The sequence below is a fragment of the Cajanus cajan genome, chromosome 5 (assembly GCF_000230855.2).
Source record: "Cajanus cajan strain Asha chromosome 5, NIPB_CcT2T_4, whole genome shotgun sequence".
Classification (NCBI taxonomy): Eukaryota; Viridiplantae; Streptophyta; class Magnoliopsida; order Fabales; family Fabaceae; genus Cajanus; species Cajanus cajan.
In genome coordinates, this window is record NC_138521.1 from 21,899,892 (window position 1) to 21,922,105 (window position 22,214).

A 22,214-nucleotide genomic window follows, 5' to 3' on the forward strand; every position below is an offset into this window, starting at 1 on the left:
TTCCTCATCCAAATTCGTGGTCAACCTCAAGAGTTTAAAGGTCTTGGAATGGAGCACTTGAAGATTCATCAATCTTCTCCAAGTAGTTCCATCAATTAGTGGAGGGTTGGAACTAGAGATGGATGATCTCATGGCTTGTATAGTTATATGACCGATTCAATTTATGTTTTGTGTAGTTGATCATGTATATGAATTTACATATTTCGAGATTATAACCTCAGAAGAAGAATTTATTTTGTTGCTTGATGAATCTATCAGACAAAACTCACTTGTTACTTAATTTGACACACAAAATCCACGTATTAGTACTTTTGTTACTGAAAATTTCATGTTGAACCCAACTAATGCTATACAACTAACTCAATCTGTCATTGTTAATGATGTCATTAGTGATCCTGGAATACTAGAACATTTTTTTTCTTGAAATTACAATGATCAAAAAGATCAATTTTGAATTTGAAAAATCAAAAATAATTTTCTCCAAATTTAAAAAATTAAAAATATATTTAAATCTTATCAATATATCATTTCAAATAGTTTTTTGGTATAGATATCTCTCCATTTCTTTTCTTTCTGATTTTCTATCTTTGGAGTGAACTAATAGTGTATTTGAAAAAGATTATTCTCATTCATTTCATTTGTTTTAATGAAAGAAAAAAATGGTTTGTTAAATAAGCTAGTTATTCAAGACAACAATTTAAATTTGAAAATAGCCTTTTCTTTAAAAAAAAAAAATACAAGTTGTTTTCTTAAATCTGAAAATTTGAAACTTTTGATTATTTTTCATTAGGATTTTTTCTTCTCAAGCTAACCTATTACAATAAAGATGACTTTTTTTATATCCAAACAAAATTAAATATTTTACATTCAACAATTTACCAAAAAAAAATATTCTAATTATAATCGATTATACATATAATTAATTATTGAAATAAAATAATTTTCATACCTTTCTCAAACACATCCCAAGTCTTTTATGTGTTTTTCCTTATTATCTAATTTTCTTTGTGAGTTCTTGATATTTAACTGATAGGAAATCTTGCTAGCTCTAATGTCTTAACTATTATCAGGAAAAAAAAACGTTATATCCTAGAAAACCTCCTTAAGTATTGTCAAAAAAAAAATACATGTTAAATTCCAGAAAACTTACGCATCACACAAATAATTTTATGTTACAATATGATCACATATTTCGTCATTTTATGTTACAATACTATCACATATCTCATGCTCCATTACTATCACAGATTTCATGTTAATTACTTTTACTCATAGTTATACAAACTCGAGATTTCAAGATAAATCCATTGTGATTTGGTATCGATTATAAAGATGGCCGTTAATAACAATAATATGATAGTGTCCTCTACAAGATATCCATGAGCCAATCAACTTCCCATTGTTGAAAGAAAAACAACTCTTGAAAAAAAAAAAGACATATTAGCATCAAAACTATGTTCCCTTGCACATACAAAATATTTTCCCACTTTATAAAAATATGAATAATCAACACAAAAAAAATCATATACTTCAAAAGGCTAATGAAATTCTCCCCCCTCCAACCAGCACAAGGAAAAAAAAATCACATCTATTAAGTGACCAATCCAACAACCTACTCGGTGAACCATATTACTTTCTCAATTTCTAGTTTTTTTTTTGTGTAAATTTATTTATACTCTTGCACCTCTCTGCCGAGGAGGTTGATGAGAAGTGCAGTGAGAATGCAGATTCTGGATCCTTTAGATTTTTCATGGATAGCTTCAATGGCTTCCAATTCCTCAACAACATCTTTCATAGAAGGACGTTGTTTAGGGTCCTTTTCTAAGCATTTTAGAGTAAGTTGTACTGCTTGCCATGCTGCCTTGGGTGAATATTGACCATCTATTTTAGCATCCATAATTGTTTTCAACTTTTTCTTGGAAGAAAGAAAAGGCTTGGTCCATTCAACTAGCTTTTGCTGCCCTGTTGGGCGATTTCTATCAAGTGCTCTCACGCCTGTCAGTATTTCAAGAAGCACTACACCAAACCCATACACATCACTCTTCACATACAAGTGCCCTGTTGAAATATTCATACAATTCAAAGCAATGTTAGTTTTTGGTGGGTCAAACCATTAGACTACACTATTGCTTATCTTTAATCTACCTTCTCCAACTTCATTCTTCCACAAAGCATTGATTGCTTTAGTATTACAGTAAGGTTTGTTTGGTTCAATCTTAATTAACTACAAAATAATGTCAATGCCCCTTGTTTTCACTTAATTTATTTCTTACTTTCAGAAACAGTCAAAACTTATCTGTACACTTCTTTGAAATCAAGAAGTCAAGTCAAATGACATTTTATTAATTATATGTGAAAATAGTAATGAAAACAAAAAACATTTTGCCAAACCAGACAATTCATTTTTCCCTACATTTTACTTTCATTTCCTTGTTACTTGGCATAGCATCTAAACTTAGCTATATGTATTATGCCTTGTGAGTAATCAATAAAGTCAAAACATACATTTAAAGCTGATTTAATTGTCAATTATGTGCAGATATATTATTTACCTGTTGCAATATATTCTGGAGCAGCATAACCATATGTGCCCACGACCCTGGTAGTTACATGTGACTGTCCTTCAGAAGGTCCCAATTTAGCCAAGCCAAAATCTGAGATTTTTGCATTGTAATTCTGGAAGATACAAAACAATCTGTCATCAAAATCATCCAAGCAACTTCGCATAAAATAAATATCAATTTTGTTTCTTAGAAAAGAGACATCATGGATATTCTCCAACTAGTCAACGGGTCTGGTATTGACAACACTTAGAAAAGAGACAATAGGAACAAAGACATTGCACTTTTTAGTTGATATTCTATTAACAGAGACTAACGACGTGTTTGGGTGGGCATTTGAAAATTTGATTTTTAAATGAAATTGATTGTGAGATTGGTTTTGAAGTACTGTGATTTATATTTGGTGTTTATATTCTAATTTCTAAAAGCCATCTAATACGAAAACTCGATATAAAATTTGTGAACCAGCACAAAAGCTATGTGCAGTTGTTTTAACTCAAAATTCTACACCTAGAATCAATTCTACACCTAGAATCAATTCCTCAACATGGAACCAAACATGTTAGTATTTACCTAAATTCATGTTAGTTAGTATTTCAACATGATTTTAGATGATCAAACGTGAACCCACACACGCTTTTAAGTTTTCATACCTTTTAAATACAAGTTTGGTTAGTAAAATAAACAATAAGGGTACAAATTCTTAAACTGTCTATTCATCCCAAGTTGTTGATGCTACATTTACTTAGCATAGCTTCCATCTCTTGATACAAGGGAAAAGGTAGACAACAATACAACATAAGAAATCAACCAACAGAAAATAACTGACCCCATCAAGTAGTATATTTGATGGCTTAAAATCTCTGTATATGACTTGTTTTTCGGAGGCGTGCAAGAAAGCTAATCCCCGAGCTGCACCAATGGCTATTTTAAACCGTGTGCTCCAAGAAAGTGGTTCTATGTTGGGATTTCCTGCTTGGAAACATTACAAAGAAAATGAATTAAAATCAAATTCATGAGGAAGAGTTTTCTTTTACCCATTTTAAAAGTGTTCAAGTCATACTTCTGAATAGATGATAATCCAAGCTTCCCTTTGACATGAACTGTACACAAGAAGAAGCTGATCATCGTCCCAACAATAACCCAATAGCTTGACCAGGTTCGGGTGAGAAAGCCTTCCTAAAAAGTTCACTTCTGACTGCATCTTCCAATCAACAGAAAATCATTTTAAACAATCAGATAGCCAGGCTGAATTTGTGCAAACAGTAGAATTTATCACATGAAAGGTACTCTAATTGTGTTGAAGGTTACACTACAATATGCAATTGACAAGTAAAACCACAAGACAGAATGATAAAAAATTTAGCCAAAGAATGCCTAGTTATGCTTTGGCATTACTCTTTTAGTTTTTCTATTTTTTAAAATTTGTTCAACTTAGTCTTTCTCTTGTTAAAATCATTAACATTATTATTTAATTGTGAAAATATACGCACGTTTTCGGTAACAATGTTAAGCTAAGGTCTGTTATACATGACCTGCCACTCTCGAAAGCCATGCGTGCTTTCGGGGTTCAACCTTTTGATGGCAACGGCCATTCCAAAACCAGAGTTGGGTCTGGCAGGGGAGAGGGTCTTCTCATTTAACCATCCCTTGAAAACTTGGCCATTTCAGAATTCGGTCTTCAGTGCTTGGTGAACCTGAAAACAGAGGAATCGAAACCATCATGGAAGAAATCGAATTCGAGGAAACGGGGAACGACCCATGTCGTGTTTTGGGGTGACTTTAGAAAGGGTGGAGAAAAGTTGAAGACTTGCCTGAACATTGAGAGAGGTTGGGGGTAGAGGAGTGAGGTGCCGAGGCAGAGGAGAAGCTGAGACCCATGAAACTGTTACTGTGACGAAGCTCTCTTTGGCTTCTCAGATGACTTGACTAACCAAATTGACCCACACAAGATGGCCGGTGGAATTGGTGGGAAATGTGTTCGTCAATTCACAGATGAATATAGATTGTTCACATTTTAATATTTTAAATTGATTTTAGTATCGAGGAAGGGCGATTAATTAAATTTGTAAAAAAAAAAAAAAATAGACTATGAATCAAGTATTAAAATAATGTTATTTTAAAATATATTGTGAAAGTGTGATTGTTTAGTTAAGAGCTATCACAAAAATTACCTATGTAAAAGTATAATTGTTTAGTTCAAAATCATCACAAAAATTACTGAGACTTTCCCGTGGCATATGACTTCTTTTACATGTGTAGAAAGGAATAAGCATTAAATGGACGTTTAATATATCTTAAAAAGTAGTATAGAAAAAATTTACAAGAGTTTAACATGGAAATATGCGGTAAAAAAAGAAACGTGGAAAGATAGGAAAAGAAATGTGAAGATAAAGACGAGTATTCTTTATATTAAAGATTAAAAAAACATGTATTTAATAGATGATATTTAAATAAATAATAATTTATAATTTTTATTTAAATATTTATGAAGTTGTCACTAATATTTTATTTTAAGAGAAAAGTATTGGAAATTTTTTTTTAAAAAATAATCTTTAAAATTAAAATTGGGTTTAGAAATCAATTACGTGTAGGAAAGATATTAGCACTCCACGACACTCGTAAAAATAATACTTATAATTAATCATACAAAATTACATAACTTTATAAATATTTAATTTACCCCTAAAAATATATTTTGTTATTCTTTTTTATATATAACCTTTATAGATGAAAGGAGAAAAACTTTTTTTGTATTTTAATTAAAAAAAACTTACATAATAATTTAAGCTAATAAATAAATAATCGCTAAACTATCAAAATAACGTTAAAGATAGAATTAACGTTATTAAATTTTTGAAATATTTTATTTTACCAAAAGATAATGACTTTATATATTTTTTTTTATCTTTTTTTATAAATATTTTAGTACAAGAATTTAAGTTAATAAATGACTAACATTAAACCCTACCATTTAAATAATATTACAGATAGAATTGCTATTCAATTAATGTTATTAATAAATATTTTTATTTTATCTTATGCATAAAAACTTATGATAATAAATGACTATTCTATAAACTTTTATAATTTACATGATATTAAAGGTAGAAGAGCTACTCAATTAATATCATTAACCATTAAAAATAAATTATACGTGGAGGATAACTATTTTTTATTTTTATCAAAAAATAGATTTTGCGTAAAGATTCAAGTTAGTAAATGATTAATCAATAAATCTCCACAATAACGTTAAAGATAAAAGTGCTACTCAGTTAACGTTATTGGTTGCAACATATATTTATTCTTTAACATTTTGTCCAAAGATGACAGCTTTTTTAAAAAATTATTTAAAAAAATTTGTATAGGAGAGTTTAAGCTAGCAAAATGACTAATCATTAAACCCATGAAAAAGATAAAATAACTATTCAGTTAATGTTATTAACTACTTTATGATTTTTATTTATTAAAAAAAGCTTTCATTTTTATGTGTTTTATCTATAAATATATATATTTGCTTAGGAATCTAAGATAACAAATGGCTAGTCATTAAACTCTCAGAACCAAATAATGTCAAAGATAAAAATGTTATTCAATTAACATTATTAATTCTTATATTTTGAAAGAGTTTTTGATGGAAATTATTTTAATTTATGAGCAAAGTTCATAATAGCAAATGATCGACTATGCTACAAACTTCTATCATTTAAGTAAATATTAAAAGTAAAAATATTACTCAATAAATATTATAAATTACTATATAGATTATAAAATTTTATTTTTTATTTAAAATTCTAAAAACCTAAATGGTCCTATTAATTAAGTAAGAAAATAAAATGTACTCCAACGTAAATCCATGCTACTGTTTTTTTTAACATATTTTCTAATATAGAACTAAGTGAAACAAAATGAAATAATTGAACACGATTGAATTCAAACCAGTGTTTTAAAACCCGGATCGACCCGGCCGGTCGGACCGGTTGGACCGGGAACCGGTGGTCCAGCCGGTCCGAATCTGAAGTTGGATCGGTTATGCAGTCGACCCGTTTCAAACCGGATTGAACCAGTCAATTTTCCGGTTCAACCGGTGAACCGGTGGGTCAAACCGGTTCAACCACTTTTTTTTTTTTTTTTTTAAATTTTTTAAGGGACCATAAATCACAAAAATAATAATAATAATTGAATCTCTTAATGAAAAAGCAAGGAGTCTTGTTAAATATAACAATGACTACTTGTTCTAATATATTTGTTTGCAATATATACAACTTAAATAACTTTTATAGTATATTATTAATTTTAAATTATCTAATTAATAATTCAATATCTATGTAAATATTACATATATTATTTTGTGATATTAATTGCAAGCATATTATATATGTACATATTATTTATATTTTTAATTTGTATTAATATACTGTTTAACATGTAACTTTTTTATGTATTTTTTTTACAAAATAAAAATAAAAATAATTTTAAATAAGATAGAAAAATTTAAATTTAAAATAAGATATGAATTTATTAAAATTTATAAGTATAAATATATTTAATATGAATATTTTTTAATAAAAATAAATAAAAATCGAGTCATGCGGTTCAACCAGTGACCCACCGGTTCAACCTTTGACCCACTGACCCAATACCTTAACCGGTTCGATGACCGGTCCGGTTTTTAAAACTATGATTCAAACTACCCGATTGTTATTCTAATTAACATAATAAAATAAGAAAAAGATTCAATCATTTTCACAAAATTTTACATATTTTTTTTTGGAAAACTCAAATGTTAAACCCCTTAACACCAATCCAAGTGAAAAGGGAAATTTCAACACACAATTACATATATAAGCCAGCCATTCAACATATATAAAAGATGAAAAACCAGAAACATAATGAAACAAAAAAGAATGTGTTCCTGTGTTAGGATACACACTTCAATTATCCTTGTTATAGCGGGTCTGATCCTGGGTCTCGGTCTTCTCATTCCTATTCGGGTAGTCCGAAGCGAGGGGGGTGTGCCTGCAAAGACACTCCAACGCTCAAGTAAGTGCTCGACGTAATAAATGCGGTAGTTGAAAGTTAGTTACATGCCTCGTTGGGGTCCTATTTATAGTGGTTCTTATTGGGCCGTGATTAGGGGTTGGGCCCCGAAAAATTAGGGGGTTAATCCGGTGCATTATGTAAATTAACCTCTCCGTAATCATCCTAGCGTAATTAAGGCGTTTGGCTGAGCACACCGATATGTTATGTTCAAGCCGCAAGTGGTCGGCCTGTTCTAGTGGTCGGCGTGCTCAAGGCTCGGGTGGTCGGACCATTCAGCCAAAGGTTCGGTATTCGGCCCGGTCGGCTGTCATACGGTATACAACCCCCGCAGCATCGAGGATGCAGAAGACGAAGACGGTATAGAGGTGAGGCTGTGGTTTCCGGTGTGGGGGAGTAGGGGTTGGTTCCTACCGCTAGTGGCAATGTGCGTTACCAATGGTCAAGCTCGGTATGGCTGCTTTTGAATGATTTCGCCAGTGGTCGGGTTCAAACGTTAAAGGCTATGCCGATTGTCGCCACCGGCCCGAAACGGGCTTTCGGCATTCGCGAAGGATGGTTGGACTCTTTTATTTGTTTAAAAATATGGATTGCTAGAATGACTTATTCTCAAACTGAGACCTCGTCAAACGAGCAATTTTATTAAAAGGCTCACCGATCCATGTTAATCCCAAGCGGGACCCTCCATGGATTAGCGATTTTCATAAAAAGGAAGGGTTCATGGAGTCGCCACCAATGTTTTACTCAAAACATTGGAAAAAGAAGTTTAAGGCAATCGATTCAAAAATCGACTTCGGCCATGACAACCAGAGTCGGGTAAGGGAGTCGGTTACGCGTGGGGAAGGTGTTAGCACCCACAGCGCCCCTTTCGGGTTCCCTATGACAGATTATTTAAAAATAATAGTGCAAAATTACTAAATTACCCCTATTTATTCTAAGCAATTATAAATTAACTATCTACATGATGACAGTTTAAATATGTACACACAGAAAGCGGTAAAAGAAGGGACTTTAAAGAGATAAACCTTTGAAGCGTGCTTTCTTATATATCTTGACAGAAATTGGGAAGCGTTTTGGCGTTCCCTCCCTCTACAAAACCGCTCGCTCCCTCCTATAAAATTTTAACTATGGAAATCCGGAGGATTTCCCTTCGACTAGGTTCGAGACTCAAGCAAATGGCTCGTGACTCAAGAACTTCATCGGATCAACTCTCCGAGTGATTTCTAGGCAGAGCACTGCTCAAAAAAACCCAGAATACTCAAGAAGAGGGTTAAAACTCAGTGAAAAAGTGTAGAATGACGTCCAATTGACGTCATATTTATAGGGATGAGGCGCAATACGGCCTCTGGGGGTCAATACGGTCCGTATTGAAGTTTTGAACTACAATACGGCCGTATTGAATTCAATACGGCCGTATTGAAGTTCAAAAAACCTCAATACGGCCGTATTGAAGTTCAGTGCAGCCGTATTGAAGTTCAGTGCAGCCGTATTGAATTCAATGCAGCCGTATTGAAGTTCAGAAACTTCAATACGGCCGTATTGAGTTCAGTGCGGCCGTATTGTAGTTTAAAATGTTCAATACGGCCGTACTGAACTTTTGGGAGGCCGTATTGGGCTTCATTCCCTCCACTTTCTTATTTTTTGCTATTCTAAGACCTCTAAACCTACAGATTGTCATCCTAGGGTCTTCCAGGGTCTTCCAGGAGTCCTTCCGGCTGACTTTCCTTTGGTCTTCAAGAGTCTTCAAGCTTTATTTCCTACCCGGACAATTTTAGGGGTCTACAGCTGCCCCCCCTTTACTTAGTCAAACAGCCTTTTGGTGTACCGTTTGATAAGTAAAGGAGTTGACCCAATTGTCCGGGGAATAAGCCATCCTTCCGACTTGTAGTGTCTTCAGGTGGGAAAATTGTTGAGTAGCCTCTCCAGGTTGAGTTTGCCCTCTCCAGGGTGAGTATTAGTCGTCGCCTCTCCAGGCTCGTGCATACCTCGGTGCTTCTGACAACGGGGGTAGCGTGAGTTTGCCCTCTCCAGGGTCTGCGTACCTCCGTGCTTCTAGTCACTTTGGTAGCGTGAGTCTTGCCCTCTCCAGGGTCTGCGGTTTGCCCTCCCCAGGGTCTGCGTACCTCCGTGCTTCTAGTCACTTTGGTAGCGTAAGTTTGCCCTCTCCAGGGTCTGCGTACCTCCGTGCTTCTAGTCACTTTGGTAGCGTAAGTTTGCCCTCTCCAGGGTCTGCGGTTTGCCCTCCCCAAGGTGGCTGAGTTCGCCCTCTCCAGGGTGAGTTTGCCCTCTCCAGGGTGACTGAGTTTGCCCTCTCCAGGGTGAGTTTGCCCTCTCCAGGGTGGCTGAGTTTGCCCTCTCCAGGGTGAGTTTGTCCTCTCCAGGGTGACTGAGTTTGCCCTCTCCAGGGTGAGTTTGCCCTCTCCAGGGTGACTGAGTTTGCCCTCTCCAGGGTGAGTTTGCCCTCTCCAGGGTGGCTGAGTTTGCCCTCTCCAGGGTGAGTTTGCCCTCTCCAGGGTGAGTTTGCCCTCTCCAGGGTGACTGAGTTTGCCCTCTCCAGGGTGAGTTTGCCCTCTCTAGGGTGGCTGAGTTTGCCCTCTCCAGGGTGAGTTTGTCCTCTCCAGGGTGACTGAGTTTGCCCTCTCCAGGGTGAGTTTGCCCTCTCCAGGGTGACTGAGTTTGCCCTCTCCAGGGTGAGTTTGCCCTCTCCAGGGTGGCTGAGTTTGCCCTCTCCAGGGTGAGTTTGCCCTCTCCAGGGTGACTGAGTTTGCCCTCTCCAGGGTGAGTTTGCCCTCTCCAGGGTGAGTTTGCCCTCTCCAGGGTCTGTGGTTTTCCCTCCCCAGGGTGAGTTTGCCCTCTCCAAGGTCTGCGGTTTGCCCTCCCCAGGGTGAGTTTGCCCTCTCCAGGGTCTGCGGTTTGCCCTCCCCAGGGTGAGTTTGCCCTCTCCAGGGTCTGCGGTTTGCCCTCCCCAGGGTGAGTTTGCCCTCTCCAGGGTCTGCGGTTTGCCCTCCCCAGGGTCTGCGGTTTGCCCTCCCCAGGGTGAGTTTGCCCTCTCCAGGGTCTGCGGTTTGCCCTCCCCAGGGTGAGTTTGCCCTCTCCAGGGTCTGCGGTTTGCCCTCCCCAGGGTGAGTTTGCCCTCTCCAGGGTCTGCGGTTTGCCCTCCCCAGGGTCTGCGGTTTGCCCTCCCCAGGGTGAGTTTGCCCTCTCCAGGGTCTGCGGTTTGCCCTCCCCAGGGTGAGTTTGCCCTCTCCAGGGTCTGCGGTTTGCCCTCCCCAGGGTGAGTTTGCCCTCTCCAGGGTGAGTTTTCCCTCTCCAGGGTCTGCGGTTTGCCCTCCCCAAGGTCTGCCTCCGTGTTCTTGACGACATTGGCAATGTGAGTTTGCCCTCTCCAGGGATCTGTGATGGTTTTGTCTCCACAGTCCACGATGCTGCTTCGACGATCTGTTTTTGATTTTGGTGCCACTGAGGGCTGGATAACGCAGGGATCCGCCTCGGGGATGTGCAGTTACTCATAGGTTCTTGTGTCCCAATTTTGCATTGCGTAATTGGTGCCCATTGAGGAATTTCTGTTTCCTTGGGGTGTAGACACGAAGATGCTCTTTCTGAGATGAGTGGTGCCTTATGACTGGCTGACGTCCTTTCGACGATGGTGGAGTATCCCGGTTATCCTTATTCGGGTGACTCTTTTTGTTTTTCTGGTTTTGTTGCCTCTATGTAGGCTATCATCCGCTGGGGGATTTTGTCGTTTTGTTGTGATTGGCCTCTTCTGTTAGGCGTATCAGCTTGACGTTCAATGATTGGCTGAGAGCCGGATTCCACTTGGGGAATGATTATTGATCTTTTGGATTTTTGATTTTCCTTTTTTGAAGGAATGCCTCTTGTGTAGGCGACTGGGGATTTGAAGTTCTTATGTATCCCAGAGTATTATTTAGAAAGCCTCTTCAGGCTTAGCTTCACTCTTCGTTTGAGTTGGAAAGCTACCTTCCACTGAGGAAGTTTAAGTCCTTTCGACTTGGATATTTTGTTTAGATGATCAAGCCTCCCTTGGGGAATTTTGCTGATCTTGGTTTGATAGCTTTCACTGGGGAATTCGGCCCGTGAGTGGAAGCTGAGATATCTCTGGGGAGTATTATTTCTGCGAGCCTCTCCAGGCTCATTTATTCTGTACAGTTGGGGAGTATTATTTCAGCAAGCCTCTCCAGGCTCAGTTATTCTGAGAGAGTATTATTTCGGCGAGCCTCTCCAGGCTCAATTATTCTGAGAGAGTATTATTTCGGCGAGCCTCTCCAGGCTCAGTTATTCTGAGAGTATTATTTCGGCAAGCCTCTCCAGGCTCAGTTATTCCGCACGAGGCGATTGATTTTCTAAATCTTTTGCCTCTTTTTTGTCGTTTTTGGCTTTTTCTGTATTTTTTGCCTTTTTTGTCATTTTTTGGCTTTTTCTGTATTTTTGCCTTTTCTGTTGATTTGCGGCCTTTTCTGTTGACCGCTGCCATACACAAGCAATTTTTCTATTTTTTCTATTTTATGGAATTGCCTCATGATAAGGTCTTTGAATGTGCAACTAATGTGTGTGTGATGCACAAAAATGCAAGTTAATTTTATTTAATGTTTTTAGAAAAATGAATGGCTCTCCCTATCCTCTTCTTCTTTGGAGGAGTTTCTGTCATAGACGCGAGGGAGGATTTTTGTGAGCCTTTTATGCAGGAGATTATGGATTTTATAGGAACCCCTCCAATTTTCTTTATTGACCGATTATTAAGGAATTTCATACAATTTTTAGAAATACCAATTTAGAGGCATAATCACATGGTCAAGAGAGAAAAGAAATGAATAGATATTTTATTAATATTCACAAGTGTTTTTACAGAAAGATATACAGAAGGAAATTTCTGAAGAATGGCTGGCCTGGGTAGGCTATATACATTGGGCTTAACAATTATATCTGTAATTGTTGCTCTTTACATTCCCCTAGTTGCTTTGGGTGAGATGCCTGAGCCAGGAGCGTAGATGCTGCAAGACGCTTGCTTCTAGAAGATAATCACTTGAACCGCCTTTCGGTTTTCGATTCAAGTGACCGTTGCTTGCTTTGCTTTTACATCTTATTCTTTTGCCCCTAACTTTTGCCTAGGACGTATCCTAGCGGGGATAATTTTGCCTTTGTTTTGCCTAGTACCCTTGTACTGGCGGGCTTTTTGTTTTGCCCTAACTTTTGCCTAGGACGCCCTTTTTGGGTTTTCATCCTAGCGGGCCTATGCAAGCAACGTCTTCAAGCATAGTACTTCTTTACCACGTCAGCGTTGACTGGGTATCGAAGTTCTTTTCCATCCATGTCTGTGAGGATCAATGCTCCTCCTGAGAAGGCTCGTTTTACCACGTATGGTCCTCCGTGATTTGGGGCCCACTTTCCGGTTTTGTCCTTTCGAGTTGGTAGCAATTTCTTCATTACCAACTCTCCCTCATGGTAGACTCGAGGGTGGACTTTCTTGTCAAAAGCCTTTTTGATCTTCCTCTGATAGGCTTGACCATGGCATATGGCGTTCAGCCGTTTTTCTTCAATGAGGTTCAACTGGTCATACCGGCTTTGAACCCATTCTGCTTCGGAAAGTTTTGCTTCCATGATTACCCTTAGGGAAGGTATTTCGACTTCGACGGGTAGCACTGTGATGGAACTAGGTGAGGAGATTGATGATTCCTTCACTTGCTCCATGCTTAGGACCGTGAATGCTATTGAGGTTAAGACTCCAATGACTCTTTGAAGCTCCTTGAAGTGTTCTTCAATGGAGAAGAAGCCTTGAAGTGGCTCGGTTACTCCTTAGCTTGAGGTAGAAGCTTAAGGAACCAAGGTAAGGTTGAAGCACCTTTGGAGAGAACTTAGGAGAGAAAGTTCTCTTCGGTTTTTGTGACTCTTGATTTAGAGAGAAAATTCAGATTTCATTTCTCAAATTGGTCAAAAGTGTTTTACAATCAAAGAATTACAAGTTTATAGGAGTAGGAAACTTAGAGAGCAAGCTAGTCTTGACCATGGTTCACTAGGAACCATGGTTGAGTCTAGATAAACCGTCCAAGGTCAAGAGGCTTGGAGAGCAAGCTTCTCACTTGGCTTGCTTGGTAAGCTAGCCAAGGAGAAGCTTGTGCTTCAAGCTTCCAAGCTTAAGAAACTCCATGAATTTTGTCCAAGTGTGAACACAAGTGTTCACACAAGTGTTCACACAAGTGTGAACACACTTCTAAGGTGGGTGGCTTCTTGGAATTAATTTACTCCTTTTGATTTGAAAATGGTTAATTTGGTTTAGTTAGGTTCATTCAATGGGAATGGAACCTAGCTAAATCAAATCTATGAAAAATTAGGAGTAAAATGAGTCCAATATGAAAAATTTAGCCTAGGACCACCTTTGGCTAAATTGCTAGGAGCACTCTCTAGCTTACTAAGGACACTCTCTAATTTGCTAATGCCACTCCTACTAGAAAACTAAGAAAAGAATATATTTCTAGGTTAGGTTAAATGGAGTCAAAGTGTCCAAGTAACCTACCCTAGAATCATATACAATAGCTACTAAAAAAGGGAAATAAAGTGCCTTACAAATACAAAGGCAAAAATAACCTATACAAAAGAAACTATGTACAAGATATTTACAACATATGAAAAAGGTCTTCAAAATCATCCCATTCCTCTTGGTTCTTTTAATGTATCTCCTCTTGGATTCCTTGGCCTTGGCCATAGTCTATCATCCCCTCCCTCTTGAAAAGGATTTGACCTCAAATCTCGAGGGTCTTCATGATAATCATCCACACCTACAAATATATAATACCATTCATTAGAGGTGATATTGTCAATCAATAAATGTGAAAGGTATATCCTAAGAGGAATCCTTTCATAGAACCTAAAGAAATTGATGATACTAGACCTTCTAAAATAATGAATAGGATTCTCTCCTAAACATAGTCTAGGTATATTACTAAACCCTAAGAAAGTGCTAAAACTAAGACTATAACACACTAAAGACTTAATCCTAAAAACTAGAACATCTTGCCTAAAGTACCCTATGTGGTAACCTAGGCATTTCCTAGAAAATAAGGAAAATACTACTAAGAAATTTCCTAAACAATTTTGGATTATATTATTTGTTGGATAGTTATGAAAAGAATTTGTCACAAAGAACCTTGAAGGTTCAGATGTTATATCCAGCAAATAATATATTCCATAAATTGGGTGCATTACTGACACAACTAAAGTAGGAAAAGTCCTACACAAAGGAAGGCTATCTACCTTGGGCACCACCAAGGAAGTAGCATGAGAAGTGGAACTAAGTGAAGTCCACTTCTCCTTCACCAAATCTTGAAGTTGAGACTCTTTTTCTTTAAAAATAATGGATTTATGAATCTCCTCCTCAAGACTAGTGGCAGAATGAGGGCAAGAGTTAAGATCTTTATGAATAAAGAGAATTTTTTTCATAGGATTTTTAGTACTAAAACAATTCTCTTTAATCACAAATCCTTTAGAGGATATTTCTTCCTCTTTACTCTTCCCTGCACAAAGCTCTTTCTTTTTTTCTATTTCTTCTTTTGTTTTGATTTTCATTTTTCTTCTTCTTTTGTGTTTTCTCATGTCTTCTTTCAATTTTTCTTCTTCTTGTTTAAGAATTCTCAACTTCTCATCTAGGATAGCAAGTTTAGCCTCTCTTTCAATTTTCTCCTTCTATTTTTGAAAGGCCTCTTGCTTCTTCCATAGTTTAAGTGATTTTAGCTCTTTTGTTAAGTAAGAAATGCTTTTAGGAGAGCTATCACTTCCACTATAGTTGGATTGTTGAGACATTTTAAACAACAAGATTTTTTTTTTCTCTTCACACAAAAATAGATTTTAAGAAAATAATATTTTTGAAGTGCTTAGACTTGGCACTTAGAGATCTAAGAGTACAAATTGAACTATGGAGGGAGGTGAGCTACTATCGAGCCACTTAATAACCAAGCCTCTTCAAGTAAAAATCTCTAAACCCCTTTGTACTTTTCCTTGCACAAAATGTTTTCACAAAGTTATTTTCAAAAGAAAAATAACAAGCAAGTGCCTAATGTGTACAATTAAGCAATGCAATCAAGACTTTGGAAACATAAATTTCTTGAAAACATAAATTTCTTGAAAACATAAATTTCTTGAAAACATAAATTGCTTAAAACATAAATGGCAGAAAACATAAATTGCTTGAAAACTTAAATGACTGAAAACATAAACTAGACGTTGAAAGCAAGTAAACCTAAGTGAGAGCTTGAAAGGTACCAAAGACCTTCAAGGACCACTCTCACAAGTACTACACGTGATTAGCTATAAGAGTTCTTAAGGAGAGATGGAGATACACCAAAGGCACTCCAAGGCACTCCTTAACAAAGGCCTTGTACAAAAATTTAGAAAGCAAAATTACAAAGAAAATGAAATTCACTTTTTTCTTCAAATGAAATGCAAATTCACACTCTAAATGAAATGTAAATTCACACTCAAATGAAATTAGTGGCTGCACCTAATTTTAAGAAAAACAAATTAGCCACTAATTAGAAGCAAATGTTAGTCACGGATTTTGTAAGGAGAAGTAGGTTTTAGAATCAAAAATTTCTGTCACTAAAATTTGTTCTAAATTTTCACAAAAAAATTTCACAATTAGCTTTGTTCTTTCTTGCTCCAATTCAGCCACCAACTGCAGCCTCAAAAAGTGTTTCACTCCTCTCTTTAGAAGCAACTTTGATGTTAGTCACTTCTAGGTGTTTCCAAGAGCCTAGCCACCAAGAGAGAACAAACTCCCTAAGCAACCACCAAAGCCTTCAAGTGGATGTCCTTTGCCTTGGCCTCCTACACCTTTCAAGAAGCACTCAACCACCTTCAAGACTGAATATTAGTGCTAAAACTGAAAATGAACAATTTAGAATGGCTACACCAAGTGGTAGAAGAAAATGAGACAAGACTAGAAAGAGTTCCACAAATTGACAAGCAAAAATTAAGGCAAATTTGGAAGCTAGTACACACAAGAGTAACCTAGGAAAGGCACTAGAATGGATTACAAAATTAAAAGCTAAGATTATGAACAAAAACAAGACACAATATGTGGCTGGACCAACACAAAAATGTCACACAAAATAGATCAAAACCGAGAGCAATATTTTCTCAAATTTTCACTCCTTTGGCTTTTCTTTTGCTATTTTCTTTCTTTTTCTTTTGCAAATTATTTTTCACTTATTTTTCTTTGTATGTTCAGGAGTTTCAATGCCTTTTAAGCACTTATATGTCTCGGTTTCAATATAGAAAAACTGCAGCAAAATTAGGACACAAAACAAGAGGTGTTCACATGCAATTTTCAACTAGTGCTACACAATTTTGTACTATTTTTTTGTCAAATTTTTAAGCACTCTTTCTCTTGTTTTTCTAATGCATTTAAGACACTCACACCTCTGTTTTGGTTCTGTTTTAATGTTCAAAAAATTTCAATAAGTTTCAGCCACAACACAAGACACAAGGAAACCTAATAGGAGAGTGTTTATGAACTTTTCTTGACAAAACTTTTAATATGACATAAAGGAAACCTAACTCTAGGAAATTTGCTAGGACTAATAGCAAATTAAGAACTCAATGATGTAAAACAAAAGCACATATGGTGAGGTACAGATTCAATAAGAAAATTCCACAAAATTTCGGACTCAATCAACACAACACAAAAACTAGGTTAAAACAAGCTAGTCTAGGAATCAATGACATTCAAAGGACTACACATGACTCTAGACAAAACATATGATTCAAAAACAAAAACATACACTAAACAAAATCAATGTCCAATCACGGACTCATGTATAGGAATAGAGAAGACTCAAACAAAAATCAAAACGCACAAGTATAGGAACCTAGGCGCACCACAAATTGATTCAAGAATAAGGAACAAGCAAAACTATGAATCAATTACTTCATATGTGACATAAGGATCCATCAACATATTTATTAAAACTAGATCCATGCAGCAACACAAAGAGACATGTAAAAGGAGGAAGATACAACACGGATTCAAGAACAAAAAGTTAGAAACAAAAACCTCAAGAGCACTAGGCTCTAGATACCAAAAATGATGGAACTAGGTGAGGAGATTGATGATTCCTTCACTTGCTCCATGCTTAGGACCGTGAATGCTATTGAGGTTAAGACTCCAATGACTCTTTGAAGCTCCTTGAAGTGTTCTTCAATGGAGAAGAAGCCTTGAAGTGGCTCAGTTACTCCTTAGCTTGAGGTAGAAGCTTAAGGAACCAAGGTAAGGTTGAAGCACCTTTGGAGAGAACTTAGGAGAGAAAGTTCTCTTCGGTTTTTGTGACTCTTGATTTAGAGAGAAAATTCAGATTTCATTTCTCAAATTGGTCAAAAGTGTTTTACAATCAAAGAATTACAAGTTTATAGGAGTAGGAAACTTAGAGAGCAAGCTAGTCTTGACCATGGTTCACTAGGAACCATGGTTGAGTCTAGATAAACCGTCCAAGGTCAAGAGGCTTGGAGAGCAAGCTTCTCACTTGGCTTGCTTGGTAAGCTAGCCAAGGAGAAGCTTGTGCTTCAAGCTTCCAAGCTTAAGAAACTCCATGAATTTTGTCCAAGTGTGAACACAAGTGTTCACACAAGTGTTCACACAAGTGTGAACACACTTCTAAGGTGGGTGGCTTCTTGGAATTAATTTACTCCTTTTGATTTGAAAATGGTTAATTTGGTTTAGTTAGGTTCATTCAATGGGAATGGAACCTAGCTAAATCAAATCTATGAAAAATTAGGAGTAAAATGAGTCCAATATGAAAAATTTAGCCTAGGACCACCTTTGGCTAAATTGCTAGGAGCACTCTCTAGCTTACTAAGGACACTCTCTAATTTGCTAATGCCACTCCTACTAGAAAACTAAGAAAAGAATATATTTCTAGGTTAGGTTAAATGGAGTCAAAGTGTCCAAGTAACCTACCCTAGAATCATATACAATAGCTACTAAAAAAGGGAAATAAAGTGCCTTACAAATACAAAGGCAAAAATAACCTATACAAAAGAAACTATGTACAAGATATTTACAACATATGAAAAAGGTCTTCAAAATCATCCCATTCCTCTTGGTTCTTTTAATGTATCTCCTCTTGGAGAATGGAGTAGCTCTTGTAGATGTGCGTACAGAAGTCCTATAACCATGGAAAGCGAAGGGTAACATCTCGTGCCAGTCTTTAAATGAGACAACCATCTTTTGCACTATTTTCTTGATGTTCTTATTGGTTGTCTCGACTGCCCCATTCATCTTTGGCCGATATGGGGAAGAGTTATGGTGTTGGATCTTGAATTCTTGGCACAGTTCTTCCACCATTTTGTTGTTCAGTTTAGATCCATTATCAGTGATGATTTATTTCTCCGTGCTTCCACTAGATTATTCTAAAATCGTTTGGGTCAAGAGAGAAAAGAAAGGAAAGATATTTTTGTTCTGAAGTTTGTGTTTTAGAGGGGATTTATTTTTCAAAAATGGTTTTTGTAAGAATGTTTGGCCAAGGTAGGCTTATGTGTTTAGGCTTGTTTGATTAAACACTTATGAAGTTAAGAAAATCTTTGTTTATTGACGTTGTGATTTTGACAACTTGGATAGCTTCTCTTGAACCTTTCTTTTTGAATTCGGTTCATGGTACCATCATGGATTTATTTTTGTTTTTTGATTGTCCTTATTTTTGCCTAAAACACCCTTTTGTGGCGTTTTAGCGGACCTTTGTTTTTGTTTATTTTTGTAACCCTAACTTTTGCCTAGGTCACCCTTTCGTGGGATTCCTAGCGGGTCTTTTGCTCTTATTTTTGCGCAGTCCCCTTTTTTGAGTTTCCTGTCGAGCTTCTTTTATTTTGAAAGATTTCTTTTTACCCATGATGGCACTTGTCAAGGCCAAGGGAAGGTGCTCCAAGTTGTCACACACACCTCCACATAAAAATGATGTGGGTTTATTATTATTAAGATGATTTTAACCTCATTCATGTTTATTCAAACAGGGTTAAAAATAATGTGGTTTAGAATTTTATTATAAACAAGAAAAGAAGCAATGAAGAATGATTTTATTATAATCATAGCGGAAACATGTATCCTTATTTCATCACTGATATGGGTCCCAATGTCGACCTCTTATATCTCTCGGCCATGTCCCAAATTCACAGTCTCCAATTTCTCTTGACGAGTTGGAGTAGGCGAGCTTCTCGTTCTAGCAGTCTTTGCAGATCCGGAGAGAGGTCTCCTCATCACTCTCCAACTCAACCCATTCACTTTCGGATCCCGGTCAGAGCGAACAATTACAGACATAATTATTTTATTGGTTCTGTTTAGGTTTAGAATTATTAATGTTAATGAGGAAAGAGAGAAAAGAACAAAAGAGAGAATGATATGTGAAAAATGCCTCTTTATTGATATGTATTAAAAAAAAACTGTAAAACCCTTATTTACATGAAAAGGTTCTCATGATCTCGGGTACTGATCATGAGTCCCTAAAAGAAGAATATGGAGGGGCCCTATCGTGGTTTGTTCTTCTCTCTAATCCTGCTTTGGCCGAGGATTCTTGCTCACGTCGGGCGCTGTCGAATCAAAAGTGATCCACCCGGCATCAATAAGGCTTTGGACCTTGTGTTTGAGAGCTAGGCAGTTCTCTGTTGAATGCCCTGGTGCCCCCGAGTGGTATAGGCATTTATCTTGTGGTTTGTACCACTCGGGATAAGGTGGATCCATCTTCTTTGGTGGAACGTAAGCTAGAAGACGTGCTTCCACTAGCTTCGGCAGGAGATCGCTGTAGGTGGTCGGAAGTTTATCAAACTTCTTCACAGGGGTGAATTGCAATCTTCCTGACTTCGAAGTGGAGGAAGATGAGGAAATGGTTATGGCACTGACTCCTCCCTCCTTCTTCTTCCCAAAGGTCTTCTTAGCTTTAAATGATTGGGAAGGTTTAGCTAGCTTCCCACTTTTCAGCTCTTGTTCCACTCTTCCTCCAACATGATGGGACTCATGGTCACTGTGCTCAGCCCCTTGTATGTTGTGGTGACGCATGAGTTCCATCATTTGCGCCATTTGCTCCTTGAGCTGTGAGAGCTCGGCTGTAAGCTTCTTATATTGTTCCTCCAACGCGTCCATCTTTTTGATTTTCTGTGCGCGCGTGAGGACAGAGAGATGACCAGCCACTTTCTAAAATGAATGTTTAATTAGTTAATTTATGGAATGAATACGCGCTTGACATGAGCTTGATAACCCTCCATTTTTAAGGCGCTGCCTTTTTAAAACAGAGTGTTACTACCCTCCTTGACTTATGATCTCTCCTCAACGGAGAATCTCGATAATTATGGGTCTCTTTTACTCATGTCAAGAGGTATTGGTGAACCTAAAATGCATGGTTTATGAGGATGCATGATGTCTTATTGGTAATGATGCACATGCTCCTCACTTTTATTATATTTTCGCACATGGTCTTTCCTCTCATGTCATGGTTTTTTTCATGCATGGGGATTTATTCTTAGACCTTATCACGAGGTTATTTATTAATGCACAAACAATTGCACATAAGCATTTACACAAACAATTTCACTCATCCACGAACAGTCACGAGCGAATCACGAGGTAGGGGTTTCCTGCAGAAAGGTGCATATTCAAGGTGGTTCTAACTGTTCTCACCGGTCTGAGGCCCCCAAGGTGCCCCCATTATAGGGACCCAATTCCTCTCGTCGTAAGTCGATGGAAAGCTCCAACGCACTGTCGGACTCGAGTTCATGGTTATCACCTTGAGTGATGCTTTCCGACAACGGTCTACGGGCACCTATAGACCCATTCGACAACCGGCCGTACTAACATCCACTCCCTATGGCTTACCACTCATGCCCCCGGGTATAGAGGGAACTGTTGTGTGCAAAGGTTTGTGTGCAGTTTGTATTTCAAACAATTGCGGAAAATTAAACAAACAACAGTTATTAAAGCCAAATAGATAAACATGTTATCATACAAGCAAGGGGTAATGAAGTAATTTTAACTATTATTTGTTAAAAATAATCTGTCACTAAATGGGACTGACTCTCGAGGCTTCCCCAGTGGAGTCGCCATCTGTCGCCACCGGCCCGAAACGGGCTTTCGGCATTCGCGAAGGATGGTTGGACTCTTTTATTTGTTTAAAAATATGGATTGCTAGAATGACTTATTCTCAAACTGAGACCTCGTCAAACGAGCAATTTTATTAAAAGGCTCACCAATCCATGTTAATCCCAAGCGGGACCCTCCATGGATTAGCGGTTTTCATAAAAAGGAAGGGTTCATGGAGTCGCCACCAATGTTTTACTCAAAACATTGGAAAAAGAAGTTTAAGGCAATCGATTCAAAAATCGACTTCGGCCATGACAACCAGAGTCGGGTAAGGGAGTCGGTTACGCGTGGGGAAGGTGTTAGCACCCCACAGCGCCCCTTTCGGGTTCCCTATGACAGATTATTTAAAAATAATAGTGCGAAATTACTAAATTACCCCTATTTATTCTAAGCAATTATAAATTAACTATCTACATGATGACAGTTTAAATATGTACACACAGAAAGCGGTAAAAGAAGGGACTTTAAAGAGATAAACCTTTGAA

General features: G+C 37.3%; 1 pseudogene; it reads right to left on the minus strand.

Moving 5' to 3' along the window:
- Nucleotides 1-1,380: 1,380 nt before the first annotated feature.
- Nucleotides 1,381-4,228, minus strand: LOC145957899 (putative serine/threonine-protein kinase PIX13; annotated as a pseudogene).
- Nucleotides 4,229-22,214: the final 17,986 nt, after the last annotated feature.